The sequence below is a fragment of the Lasioglossum baleicum genome, chromosome 6, assembly GCF_051020765.1.
Source record: "Lasioglossum baleicum chromosome 6, iyLasBale1, whole genome shotgun sequence".
NCBI classification, from domain to species: domain Eukaryota; kingdom Metazoa; phylum Arthropoda; class Insecta; order Hymenoptera; family Halictidae; genus Lasioglossum; species Lasioglossum baleicum.
This window is the reverse complement of record NC_134934.1, coordinates 15,075,076-15,089,917: the sequence shown is the minus strand read 5'-3', so window position 1 is coordinate 15,089,917 and position 14,842 is coordinate 15,075,076. Positions and strand designations below refer to the sequence as shown.

The 14,842-nt window shown below is 40.3% G+C and overlaps 1 protein-coding gene across 15 annotated transcripts in view; it reads left to right on the top strand.

Annotated features, from left to right (window-relative positions):
* The first annotated feature begins 8,330 nt into the window (after positions 1–8,330).
* Positions 8,331–14,842, top strand: part of Trpgamma (Transient receptor potential cation channel gamma) — a 159,746-nt gene continuing 153,234 nt past the window's right edge. For 9 of the 15 annotated variants that reach the window (XM_076425741.1, XM_076425744.1, XM_076425738.1 and 6 more), the window contains exon 1: positions 8,332–8,836. The gene's annotated coding sequence lies outside the window, so the exon portion shown is untranslated. Of the gene's footprint in view, positions 8,840–14,842 lie in introns of all 15 variants that reach the window. The other 6 variants (XM_076425742.1, XM_076425745.1, XM_076425733.1 and 3 more) reach the window with 4 other exon arrangements.

The window sequence follows — 14,842 nt, the reverse complement described above, 5'->3', positions numbered from 1 at the left end:
CTCAAGGCGCACATTCATGTATGTATCATTGTAACATGAACATGTAACATGTGGTAACATATCGTATGTAAACCTCCGAGTCAAATATATGTTGCTCTGATACTATATCGATCAATGGAAATTAAAAATAAAATTAATCAATACCTAATTTTAAATTCATGCTCTCTGCTTATTCGTTTCTCAGATTTATCATTTGATCCATCAAAACTACATGGCAGCGCCATCTTGCGACATTCATGAAAATCGGGCACGAACTTGCAATCATCTGATAATATTTATTAACAGAGAGTCTCTGTTATTAACAATGGTTTTCCAACTATTTATGTTAATTTTACAAGATTAAAAAGTTAAAGAAGAAGAAATATAATGAAATGATAACAGTAGAAAAGTACATTTTAAGAATATTCATTACACGCAGATATTACAAAAATGTTTATTACGAGTATGTTACAATTAAAATATCGTAGCATACACTGAAAACATAGTATGTACTGGTATGTACTTACAAACAATATGAATATATACATATATAGTAGTGATAGTAGCGGACAAAATAATAGAGTCACCTATAGTAGAGTCAAAATGGACGATTTTTTCTTTAGTTCCCCGTAATCCCACATGTGACGCATGTATCGGTCATTGTCCAGTATGTTTCAAATTGCGAATCAAGACGCTATTATTTCGTCAACAAGATGTAGATATCATTAGTTTTAATAAAAATACGCGCTGTGATGAAATGTTATTGTTATTCAACTTAATTTGCTGACCGGCTCTATTAGTTTTGAATAATATATTTTGTTCTGGAGGAAATTGACATTGCAAAATATTATGGAAGGCAATAGGTTGGAAATAATCATAGAAGATATTCATTGAAAATTCATTGAAACATCATGCATTATATCTATTTTTAACCTGCGACCATGGCGAAATTTATTTCTCTGTTTGAATATTCCCTTATCGCATAGAACGGAGAATGATCAAACAAATTGAAACCGTTTAATGGAACTAGATACATTTCGCGCCACTTAATATTAGCGTACTCTGATGAGTTCGTTTGAGGGAGCTGCTTCTTCTATCGCTAGAACTTGAGTTGAAACTTGGAAGAAAACTACACTCCTCAAAAGAATTAAGAGATCACTTGTGCGAATCCTAAATATTGGTCCCAGTTTACGTGATCATAACTCCGTCAAAAATTGCCGTTTCGGGATCGCACAAGTGATCCCTTAATTCTTTTGAGGAGTGTAGAAACGAGACAGCAAATAGAAACAGCAAGCAATACCGCCGTCGATGTACCATTAAAGACTGCCAGTCCCTGTGCTATTCAGCGATATCAGTAAGCGGACGCGACTGGGCGCGGGGATAACGTGGAACTTACAGTGATCTAAAATACCACATCGCTAAAAGTTCTGCCACCGACGAGATACTCGTCAAGTAGAAGAAGAATGATATACATAGCATAGAATGCTCACATTACCCCCATTCAGTAATTGCCTTATAATACTATCACCGACGAGATACTATCTCGTCTCTTTACCTAAATAGAACCAGACGCCCGGGGCGAACCAGCTTGAATAATACATAAATTTTGTTCTGAAGGAAGGTGAAATTGCAAAATTTTATGGAAGACACTAGGTATAGGAATAGAATTTATTGAAAATCAACATATTTATTAAATGTGCAGCTATTAGCTCGATATTATCCTTTATTCATAAGACATTAAAAGGTCTTACAAATAGAGAATAATACCGATTGCCCAGGTCTCACCACGTGGAGGTTGCTGCACATGAGACCCGAAAGGGAGTCAGAACGAATACAATATTCCTTCTGGCTCCCTTTCTTACAACGACGAACTTATACTAAATTACGCAAGTATGTCGAGTAATTATTGCGGGGCAAAAGGTGTGAATCGGAGAAGAAGTCTCCGATCCACGAGGGATCAAAGATGAATCAGGCAGAAGGCTCTGATTCTTTCAAAGAGAAAAACTAAAGCGAACCAGAGCTGAAGGCTCTGGTTCGAAGGTGACGCGGCGCGTACAATGCTTGCAGACCAGCTCCGGTCAGAGCCGATACCCGACGTGTCCTCACCAAGAGAAATGGACAGTGAAAAGTGTTCAAACGATATCCCATTTCTCTACCAACTACCTGTCACCAAGCAACACAAGTACAGGTGAACTCGGGTAGGATTACGAATAGAGAGGACACTGTAGCATGGCTACACGAGTGAACAGGTCTCACTGAGCCACGCCTCTCAATGAATCGTCGCCGAATACCGGCTCCAACCGGTCTAGTACATGCAAGCAAGGTCCGACACAGCCTTCTGCCGTGTCGGAGTCAAAAATACGAGTCGAGCAAAGTGAAGTTACGGCAATAATTACTCGACATATTTACAACGACGATAAACAATCTTAACATGTAGATCAAATAATATAACTAACTTAAAAATACACTGCAGTCTTCTTCCTCTTCGTTGGTGTGTCCTGTTCATTCGGCGTGTCGTCTTCGTTAGCAGCCGGCTGTTGTAATCTAGCTGAAACAGACTAATCGTATTTAGAAACAATGCACTTGAATACAGAATTAAATCGCGCACGCGAGTGCGAATGTAACCAGCGAACCAGTTCACAAGAACAATTGTAATCCTGCACATGAGTGCGAATACAATCAGAGAAGTAGCTCATGAGAGCAATTGCAACCCCGCACAGAAGTGCGAATACAACCAGCGAAACAGCTCGTGAGAATAACTATAACCCCGCACACGAGTGCGAAAACAACCAACGAAGCAGCTCACAAGAGCAATTATAATCCTGCATACGAGTGGGGCGCTTAAAATGTAATTTTTATAAAGAATAAAATTGATAAATTTGAAGAAGACTCGATAGTATTCATCGAAAGTCTCGATGAAAATTTCAAAAGTATGAAGGACAAGGTTGAAAAGACAAAGGAAGCTTTGAAAAATATTAGTAATCAAACTTACCGTTGTTTCTTGAATGAACAGTTGAAGGTAGGCCAGGGTAACTGTAGATGACCCCTTGTCCACCTCTGGTCCCTCCGGTCCTCCTGGCGCTCCTGGTCCCGCAGCACGTCCGCTCACGCCGCTCCCCCCGCCCCGACTGACTGACGGCAGAGCTCTCGCCGAGCCACTCCGCCGAATATCGTTCGATGTCGATCGCCGTGACAATTATTGAAATTTTATTATTTCCAGCTGGTTAATGTTTATAACAATTCTATTTTTTACAGCGATGTTCACAAGCAATCCCTTGGCTATCTGACCACCTAATTTTTTAGTTAAAGTGGCTAATATAGTATTCGAGATACGAAATAACTTTTAAACCATGAACATTCGCACGCATTCATTTATTCAATACAATTCACAGATAAATTTATTATTTCTGGCTGTTTAATGTTTATAACAATTCCTTTTGCTAATGATGTTAACGAGCACTCCCTTGACCACCTGGCCATCTAATTTTTTCGTAAAAATAGGCAATAAAACTCGAGATACAGAATAACTTTTAAACCGTGAACATTCGCACGCATTAATTTATTCAAAATAATACTATGAGACATTTATTGATTCTAGCTAATTAATGTTTATAATAATTCCTTTTGCCAACGATGAGGACAAGCACTCCCTTGTCCACCTTACCATTTAATTTTGTACAGTAAAGTCTTTTCAACATATTTCTGTTCTCACAGATCGATTCTTGGAACATTTATGTATAAAAAAGTGTAAGGTAATAATTCTCGTTTATGAAATATTTTGAAATTACAAATTGAGGTGTTTCATATAAAATTTGAAATAGGAATTGTTGATTTTCCTAAAGTTCTTTTCCTAAAGGTCCTTCAATAATATATGTATTTCTAAGAATTTTTTGTCTTTGAGAAATTCTTGTCCTCAAGAAATTTCTATTTCAATCGTTAATCGCAATCAACAATTAATCTCCTCGTTTAGTCGTTAAAAAATTGTGGTTAACGATTAAATACTTATTAATCGTTAATAAGTATTTAACTAAGTATTTATATAAATAAGTATTCGTTTAAATACTTATTAATCGTTAATAAGTATTTAACTAAGTATTTATATATATAAATAAGTATTCGATTAAATACTTATTAATCGTTAATTGCGGTTAACGATTAAATTTCAACTTTTATTTCAACGATTATTAATCGTCAATCGGATAATTGATTAATGATTAACACTGCTGAAATTTCGAAATGAAATACGTAATCAGAACTGTATGAATACTGAAAAAAATGTAAACTGAGTTTAGGTGTATTGTCATTTGGTCTATAATACAAACTCTGTTTACGTGCTTGTATGTTTGAAATTATTACTCCTGAAAGCTACGACCATGTTTTTGTTGAAATATATTATTATTTCTGTCAATTCTCCATCCACTCTCTGCTCCCTCTCTCTGTCTCTCTCTCTCTCCCTCCTTATTACAATTTATGGATAGACCATGAGGCGATTAACTTCAACAATTGATTAAATCATCCGATTTTTCGATGATTCCTTTTTTTAATCAACGATTGACGATTAAATCAATCGATTGAGTCAATCGCCGATTTTTCGACGATTTCTTTTTTTAATCGTATACATTAATCAATCAATCATGATTAAAATTTTAATCGATTAATGCCCAGCTCTGGTCTGAAATATCTGCTCGGTACAGAATGTAACAATTCATGGTGCTCAATATGGTTCCGTGACGATTTGCCTTCTCACCGACGAGAATCTACTCAGTAGCCTTATGCACCGACGAGATCATGTCGATGGCCTCCTGTTTTTCACTCCATTCAGAATATATCCTGGAGGGCGTAAGAGAACACCGAAATATTCGGGTGACACGAATTCTCATAAGGCTGACAGTCTTTAATAGTACCTCGTCGGTGGCAATACTATTTCAAAACCACTACTTTACCCAGGTCTTCTCAAAGATAAAAAGGGTTCCGGTTTTTGCAGCAGTCCTGAAGAGCTAGTCTAGCATTCAAGTACAGGAACTGCGTCAAAGGTGGAGCCAAAAGCAACGAGGAACGATTAAATTCGTCTCGACGAGCAAGTACGCGTTCCCAACCGATTCTGTCTCGAGGAGGAAAGTTCAGCTTCAAGAAGGAAACTTGGCGACCGCATCTCGATGATCTGCACGGTGAACAAGCGAGCACTTCGCCGGGGAACTGTGCCGGCGGATTACCATTTTTGCAAGAACAATTAGTCGCGATGCAAAGGATAAAGGACGGCCTTAAAAACTCGCCGATTAATATACATGCGCATAATCTGCTCGGTCCGCATGATATTGGGCTAAATTAAAATCGAACCCTCCGTGCAATCTGACCGCGATTCCTCGGAGTTGATCTGAAACTGAATTCGAACGCGCCGAGGAAATTCGGTTGCGTTTCGACGACTTTGGCTAACACGAAAACGCTTTTGAGGAGCTCGCTTCTAGAATCTGCACTGTCGCAGAACAATTTACCTGCAGGGAGCTAATTAGCAGGGCTCCCGTGATTGCGTTGATAACTCCAAAAGAAATTAGTAATAATTTCTTTTAAGGTTGTTCTTTCGAAAAAAATTGTTAAACAATGAACTACAAAGTTCCAGAAACGATATATACAATTTAATCCAGGCTTGAACGACCTCTGGGAAATAATTCATTTTTACGTTCATCTTTTTCCCAGTTCTTCCGCAAAGCCCAGTTCAGAAAATGTCAACGTTTGCATATTTATCTTATTCATCAGGCTTCGAAGTTCCGTGAAAGATTTTCATTAAGTAAACGAAGCTACGGTTGGGACAAATACTGGGAATCGCTTCTACGCGAAGTTTGTGTAGATTCGTAGACAAATAAACGAATGTGTTTTAGGTCAAGTGGTTAGAAACAAGTAGAACAGACGCTGAGGGTGTCGAGGGTTCTTTGTATCATCGAAAATAGATCTATTCTACGAAAGAATTTCAATGTGACGAGGAAACAATCGAAAGCGTGTATTTCGTTGAAACATTCGAAATGTCATTCAAATATACACCATTGTACTATTAGGAGAAGAAAGTCTGAAAGAATTCTTGAAGATGACCATTTGCAAGAAAAGTCTGAAGAGCAGTTTTATCGAACCGCAAAGGAGAAGTTCAAAATGGCGGTACAGTGTTACGAGATCCTATTAGGGGATCGTGGCTTGGCATCTTGATCAGAGCTTAGCGTATATGTATAGAATCGACGTTTGCATCGATTCGCCATTATTTTTCTGAATGTTTCCACAATCTTTCGCGAAGTAACTGCATTCCGCGGAGCTATCTCTATTTTTATCCGCCGATCCGATGGCGCTAAAGGGCTTAACGAACGAACGGGCAAGAATAAGCTTCATTAGGAGCCTGGCCGTCTATCGGAGAGAGAATTGAAGGAGCTCAAGATGGGAACGGGAAATTTCAATATCTCGATTCGCAGGGCGATTCGGTGTGCCCGGCTGGAGAATCTATAACTGTTAACCAGCAGGATTGCGGAGGGATGAATGATATATTATCTCCTGCGGGCCGAATGGATCATGCAGTGAACTAGCCAGACGAATTTCTAAACAATTGCGTACTCGAGAGACTCTAGCCGAGACACTCGAGGATGTTGCTTCAGCGCAAATAAGTTCATCCCCTTCTACAATAATTCACCGTTGCTGTACATAATAACCCTCGGTTTGCGGGACTTGTTCACAATAACACATGTCCAATCGCTTTTTACACTCACCGTAATTGTATCAAATATTACTAAACAGCAGATCTTCATGCAAAATAAAAATTTTCTACCTAATATGTTTAATAGATTGAAAATAATATAACAGTATTTCTAAATTCTTCTAATGTTTTTACTGTTTTAAATTAGATCTACCCATTTTTGTCATAAATGCATCAAATTCGCTGTCTAAATATAACTCAGCAGCGAAATTTCGAATTTCAAAGCTTCGAAACTCCGATTCTCATCAGCTTCGGAGTTTCAGAAATTGAAACTTCGAATATCGAATAGATTCTAGTTTGTACATTCGTGTAGGAGATTGTTTTGAAGTGTTAACATATTTCATTACATTAACAAGTTACGTTTGTCGTAACGTTATGCTACGGAGACCAGTGTCAACTATCCACAAGTAATAAAAGAGGATCAAGATCACCTTTGACCGCATTCGAACAAAATAGCGATATCAACTCGACCGTTGTCCACTCTGCCGTATTCGCGTTGCATCAAAGACAGCAAGGTCCTCGGCACTTTGATCATGGTCGACATTGGCTTCACGAAAGCACAATTATCCTTTCCCCGAGCAATACCGAACACACTCGCTCGTCAAAACAAGTCCCACGCGTACGTCGTTTACGTACCTACGCCTAATTAATTCACCTGGACATTAGTTATCAGGAGGACCCGCCTAGTCCTTCGCGAATTGTCCTCGAGCACGCACCGTACGTCCGCGGCTAAATAACCACAGAATTAAGTAAGGAGGCTCGACAGAATTTGATTCCATCGCTTATTTTTGATAATCGTCTCTTTCCTTCCGAGCGGGAAGAAAGTATAATTTAAACTAGAGTTACTAACAAGAAATCTTGTGCATCCACACCTAACAGTATCAAAACACTGCATATACAGGGTGGTCCAATATGACCTTTAAAACTGCGGAAGCAAAGACCTTGAGAAAAAATTAAAATTTTCAAAGCATTCACCTTGTGATTACATTTACATTGCATTAGAAACATTTGTTGTGTCACCGCTAGACTGCGGATCCTTATGCAAAATGCAAATATTTTTCAACGATTTTGGACAGCTGCGGTTAAATAAAGTTTCACATCATCCCTTAATAGATGTTTTACATTGAAGACATAACAATTTGCAACAAACTGGAGTGAAATGGAAATTTATTTTCTTTCTTAATATGTTTAATAGTAACAGTATTTTTTAATTTTCCTAATAGCTTTACTGTTTTAAATTACAGCTGCTCATTTTTGCCATAAATGCATAAAATCCGCTAATCATAATCTAATCATCTAATCGTAACCGTCTAATCATAACAACATTCTTGGATTTTCTAATCTGTCACTGCCTTATATTTCACCCAGACATTTAAAGGAGACATTTAAGTGGCTACATTTAGCTGGACCACCCTGTATACTGTCAATGCATCAACACACGAAAAATCATCGTGCAACGCTGATCGTAGCGAGTCAGAAGTTGAGCAAGGGCCGGGGAGAGCATCCGAAAACTGGTATTCGTGAGGCTTGCAGGATCCGGCGCGAGAGAAAGCAAGCAAGAGAGGAAGAGTGAGAGAGTAAGAGAGAGAAAGGGTGGGAGGGACGCCGAGCGTCTCGACGCCTCGGTCCGCTCAGTCACCGCCCAGACCGCGCCGCGAGCGAGCGATTCCTCCGCCCGGGGTTGTCGCCTCGTCCTTCGGCTGGTCCTTGTGTCTGATGTGTTAAACGTGGTGGTCTCCCCTCGATGATGATGCGTCTCAACATCTAGTGAACCCCCTAATCAACCCTTTATTAATTAATCTAACCCCTGGTGAACGGTTTTCCGCGCACGTGTGTACGTGGTACTCGCGGAAAAAAGGATCTCGATCTCTAGCGTAGAGGAACGCTTTGAGAACGTGTCTCCCTCCCACCCTTTTTGTGTCACCTGAACCCCTTCTGTTGTGTTACCTGAACCCCCCACCTCTCTGACAGCACAGGTGTGAAAGTCGCGGCCACGTGAGTCAGTGATAGAAGTGGTGCCGCGGAACTGGAGTCCGCCGGAACGGATCCTGCGGAAGTCCGGTTCCTCTGGAGACTTTCAGAAGACGGTCAAGATCCATCGCCGCCCAGAGATGCCCGAAAGTCAAGGTCGTTTTATTTACTCCGTCTACGAGCACCCACACGCGTTGCGTCACCACAGAGAAATTTTCCGGACCTAAGAGAAGACGCGATGCTACTCGAGACACGGCTCTCCTCCGTGCTGGATCGTTGATCGAATATTTATGCTCGCTGCTGGGTTTTCCAGATCCTAGCAATTGCGTTCTAGTGTTTCCAAGTTCAATTTTCTTGTTGCAAAGTGGTGCGGAGAAGTCGATGTTGGATCGTTGGTCGAATATTTCTGTGGCTGTCAGGAAGAACGACGCATGTTACATACTTTCACTTTCGAGATATTGCCGTTTTGAGTTTTCATCGCTATGTTGCATTGTATTTTTGAGCCTCTCGAATTTGTTTTCATGACTTTCTTTCTGGTAAATACGTAAATCTTGTAGTATAAAGCTAAATTAATGCGTAAATTCAAATCTTTTGAAATTAAGACATGCGGCGTTTTTCATAAATCAGACATAGAGGTTTTAGTAATTTGGTCGTAGTGTTTCGAAGTTCTGCTTTGTTGTTACAAAGTGACGTGGAGAAGTAAGTACAAATACAAAGTACAAATCGATGGAACGTGTCTAGAACAATGTTCAGTTGGTCAGAACAGTTTTTAGGATAGAGACCTTCCAGGTCCTCGAACAAGCATTCCGCCGCATTGTTCTCGAAGTAACATTCGCAAAAGTTTTCTCCCGTGGACCATCGTTTAGCATCGTCGAAGCCTCCAGGGTCTCGTAAGTTTCGCAACAAAGATCCTCCGAGTCCTCTGATTCGCTTTGCGTGGATGTAAGGACGCGGAAGAGAATTTGCAAGGGACGTTGCATTCGCCTCACGTTCCTTCAACCGTGTTGAAGTAAACGTAGAAGTAGAACTATTTGTATTAATCGTAACCGCTCGTGAACGATTCGCAGACCACATTGTAGATCGCTATTTCCACCGCCTGCCGTTTAAAACAGGAAACACACGCGACCAGAATAGTTCCGTTCGATCTTTGTGCGATTCGCGACGTTCGCAGACTTTTAAAGTGCGGGAAAGTAGATCAAATTTGGTGCTGAGCAAAAATAATAGATTTTGTGAGCGCTATAATCGTCAGCAATCTTTTTCTTATAATTCAATTCGCACGCTAAAATACGAAATTAACTCTGAAAATGGTCACGCTATTTAAATAGAATTAGAAGCCAAAATTTTTCAACGAACTATTCTTATCAACCATTCAAAGATTCGCAGTCTAGCAAACGAACAAAGTTTCCTCTTTCACTAGAAATCTTTCGATTACGAAAGAATGCACCGTCGATGCATGTCGCAATTTTCCCCGAGACTCCCGAAGAACAGCGGAGTGTGTGTTCGATTATTCTTATCGAGCGTTCCCGTAATGCACCGGGCTGCATGCAGCGATAAGAAGAAAATCGCGTTGCAGTGCATCGCCGACGGAATCGCGCGATTTCGATGATGCTAGCGGTTCGATTAGGCTCGGGCACGGGAGCCGATGCTCGCAGTGGCACCTCGGCCGATTAAAAACGGTATTTGCGAATCTCCCGGGCCGGGCCGGTCGCGATTTAACGCGAGGCCAACGTTTATGCGCGTTCCCGCGATAAAAACAGTCCATGGCGACTGTTAACGCGTTCACTGCCATGGCAGTGTCCATAAAAGTCATCGAAAATCAGAGCAATTTGTTTAATCGAACAGGAATAGACTATTACACTATTTACACCAGCTAAAATTTATTCAAACAATTAGCATTGAGATCAATCTAATAATTAAACTCGGTCAAAGTAACTGGAACAAGTTGCCTTATAAAGATTGCATTTATTAAGACATTGTACATTGATGGATACATATACATATATATTTGTAATTGATTTGTGTTATTATCTTCATCCATCAAAAAAGGACAACATACCTCCCTAAAAACTCTTTTACAGAAAACAAACAATTTGTTACTTTTGACGCCTTTATCCATTCACCCGTTCAATTGTAAAATATAAAATTAATTGTCGTAGGCTTAGTGTGACCCTAAGTTTCGGCCACACTGTTCGCAATTTCGCAATTCGCTGATCATCCATAATACTTCGACGGCCGAGCCATTCAGGCTGGTTTCCTGCGCGGATTCCGCGGAACATCCATCGATTAGGGGAAATTGGATTTTTATTGCAACGCGTTAACGGCATTACCGTCACGCCTAGTCGTTGAACGCGGCTCCGATAATGGTTTGTTCGTTACCGGAGTCCGTTAATCAGCGCCCGGGGAAAAAATCGTCACAAAGGAATCCCCCGGAGCAGATGCAAAGTGCTTTCTTAGTCGGAAAGTGGCCGCCGAGAGAAGAGTAAGTGGAGGGAAACGAGTTCTGAGACGCTCTGCCCGATACCCTAAAAGAGCACCGGCCTCGCTGATTTCATGAATAATCAGCTGTATCGATTGCCATCACCGGTTTATGCATAGCCTCTCCATTGGCTTACCGGAATCATCGACGATCGAGTCCGTGGAACTTGTGCATAATTCCTCCCGGAAGTGGATCCTCGAACATCGAGATTTATGGTCACTGCTTTATCTGCGGGTTTCTTTGAACTAAGTCACTGGAACGAATAGGGAAACAAATGTATTCGGCTGTTTCAAGGGAATTTCATCAGAACTTGCTGAACCACATGTGTGCCATAATTATGAAAGAAATTATTTCATATCTCATTATTTGAAACTAAACTAATTCATCGTAATTTTTATGATATTGTTAGAAATGAACCGTTAGATAGTGCTTGTTATTTCAACATTATATGAAATTCGTTTAGTGTTAATATCCTTTTTTCTTTAAATATCACGAAACAAGAAATATATCACTTAGACCACTTTCATAATTATGGGCACACACGTTGTCCATACAATAACGAAATAAAAATCTAGAAGTGGGTATTGTTGGTGGATTCAGTGTAGAAACAGTGTTAAGTCATTGTTTTTCTTAGCTGAAGTTCAGTCGATACGGTGAACGTGTGCCGCTCATCCCGGAGGGATTAGCAGCGAACGATTTCTCTAAGGAAACTTCGGAAGTCAGAAGTTGTTCTTATTTCCGGAGAAAAATTGATCCGAGTACCGAGCATACAAGTCAAACTTTCTGTTCAACTTTTTCTAATAATACCATCGAATAGGAAGCATTTTGTGCTTCACTATTCCCTCGTTTGTCAACGGGAGAGTTGTGCATCGAGCGTACCACTTAAATGACGTGACTGCGAGCTAATATTTCAAAATCGCAGCAGCGTGGGTGGTACATTTCAAAGTTTTAATATTTCGCGTTTGAAATCGCATTTATTGATACCCGTGTCATACATCAAACGGGTCATTAATTATCTTTGACAAAGAGAGGGATTTATGTTCGAGCGAATCATCGACTTTTAAACGGCAGAGAGAACGAGCGATAGAATAATCAAAGAGTGAAATTTATAATTCAGCGTACGAATACATATATTAATCCTAATTGTATATCTGCAGATCCCGGGGTCCAGTGTAAAAGGTAGAATGTAGATAAGCTGCGTAGATACCGAGCAAGTGCATCGTCGGCGGTTTCGCAATAATCTCGAGCGCGCAGCTTCGAAAACGGAGATCTGATTTCCGTGTACTTTCGCGTGCGCAACTGTAATCTCTCGCCTGGATCTCCTCCTGGTCGTCCTGACCCGGCGAACCTAGCGCGTTCATTGTCTGATAAAGGGCCGCGAAGACGGCACGCAATGAATATATTCATCGCGGTAATCGCGGCCATTGTTCCTCCAGCTAGCCGCAAACAAATCGGACGAGGCCTCCGCCCCTGTGTCACGTGGTGACCTAATTAATCGTCTGCGGATCTTTTCGAACGCCGATTTGCTGTAAAAGATCCTCTTCGACAGAATATCAAATCCATCGATTACATTGAACATCCGTTCAATTTAAATTTAAACATCGACATATTTTTCGGAAACTCTAAATTTCTGATTATCAAATACCCTTTGCAAGCATTGCGGCTGCACTATCGTATAGTGATTAATAGACAACGGATCTTTATGCAAAATATACATTTTCTACCTGCATTGCAACAAGCTGGAGTGAAATGGAAATTGATTTTCTTTCTTGGTGTGTTTAATAAGCTGAAAATAATATAACAGTATTTTCAAATTGTTCTAATGTTTTCACCGTTTCAAATGGCACCTACTCATTCTTGTCATAATCCTTCCAATTCCAAGAACAGTTTCGAACGAACTTGCCAAAGTGCGAAAGTCGCGGGCAAAATTTCGAAAATAGAGGATTGCCGTGGGGTACGACAACGAACGACAACCCCTTGAATCGAAATGGGATGTACTTGGGATCCATCTTCGGGAAAAGTGGCCATTTACATTCAAACCCGGTGTACAGGGAAGAGAGAGAGAGAGAGGGTGGACTGCTTTATGTCACCACTGCGTCGTCGTTCAGATGTATTTTTATTTCTTTCGTCTTTCCTCTCTTCTTTCCTCCTCTCACGAAGAGCAGAGTGAAATATCAGGTATTCCTCCCTAGCTGTCCTTTACCCAGAGAGATACCGAACATTTTACCAACCGGAAGGTTATTAAAACGTTGAGTGCCTCGCTACGAGTGCTGCGCCTGTGATTTTCCGTTTTCGTAACGTCGATGGCCCGTGTTACCGCTTTTATTATGTATGTAAGACGTTTTATAACGTTCAGCGAGTTCTGAAAATGTTTAGTAGCTGCCTGGCAAGATATAACGTGTTTTATTTAACCCTTTTGTTTTATACTTTGTATAAATGTTACTTGGGCAGTCCTGAAGTGGTTAGACTAGAGCAGAAAAAGTAGCTGATAATTTTTCGTTTTTTTGGGAAACTGCTATGGTAAAAATATGCATAAAAATGCATAAAGTTCCGCAGTCTATTAAACGTTTTTCCGCCGCAACGTGAGTCGGTAAGATTAAGTTCGCCGGCCTTTGACCGAGGGTTTCCATAATCTTTTAAGGAATATTGAAAAAGCAAGTTTCACTTTGTCGAGTTAAATTATAGTGTGGAGCATGTATATCGCGTATATTCTGTTCTGCTATGTTCTAACATTTCTCAAGCGGTTACATTTTGTTCCTAATTTAATGGAATCGTCACTGAAATTTTAATTTCAGATTCAATTTTACGTAGAAGAAGGGGACCGCCTAAATTCGGACGAAAATAGAAAGGATCTACAAAATAATTGTTCATCGATTACTTGCACCCTTGCAAGTATTATGCATCTCTGCATCGAAGCAAACAAATAAATTAAAAACAGTCGCATAAATTTCAATTCTATTATCGTCTCGAGGGGTAGTTTCTCGTAACCGAAAAAAACGATATTGCTGAACTACAGTGTGATTACTCGGGTTAATCTTTGACGAGGCAAGACGCAGCTGGTTTTTAAGAGTGCTCTCACATTGTTTTATTGCGGCAGCATGCACAGCCATCAAAATATTCGCGGCTAGTCGAGTGTGTGTTCAACGCAGACACAAAACGTTAGCCTCCCGATGACCCAAATAATTGAGTGCTCCGATAACCTCGATTCGGCCGATGAAGAAGCATGAAAATAGGAGACTAAGAAGAACCCGGATAAGGGTAGGGAAGACGAAGACGAAGAGCCCCGTTACAGTAAAGCCTCTCCCTGAACCAACCCTCCTTTCCAACCTCCTCATCGCGTCCTCCTTGAAGCATGGCATTTTAACGAGAATTCTTATGCAGTCATTCAAAGGGAAGGCTGCAAGAAGGCTGGGAAAGAAAACAGAAAATATCGGCGCGGAAACCGTGCCAAATAATCGCGGATAAACACCCCCACTCCGAAAGATCGATCTTACCAGTCTGATAACTCCACTGCGGATTTTCTACGCTCTCTCCTAGTTAAAATAATTCGATGAAATCGGAAACAATAGACAGGCTAGACCAAATTAAACTATTTTAAATTATTAAAAAAAGAAGAAAATATTAATTTTACATTCGTGACATTCTATGAAATTTTCTTTTGCAATCCCGTTCCCAAAAATATCGAT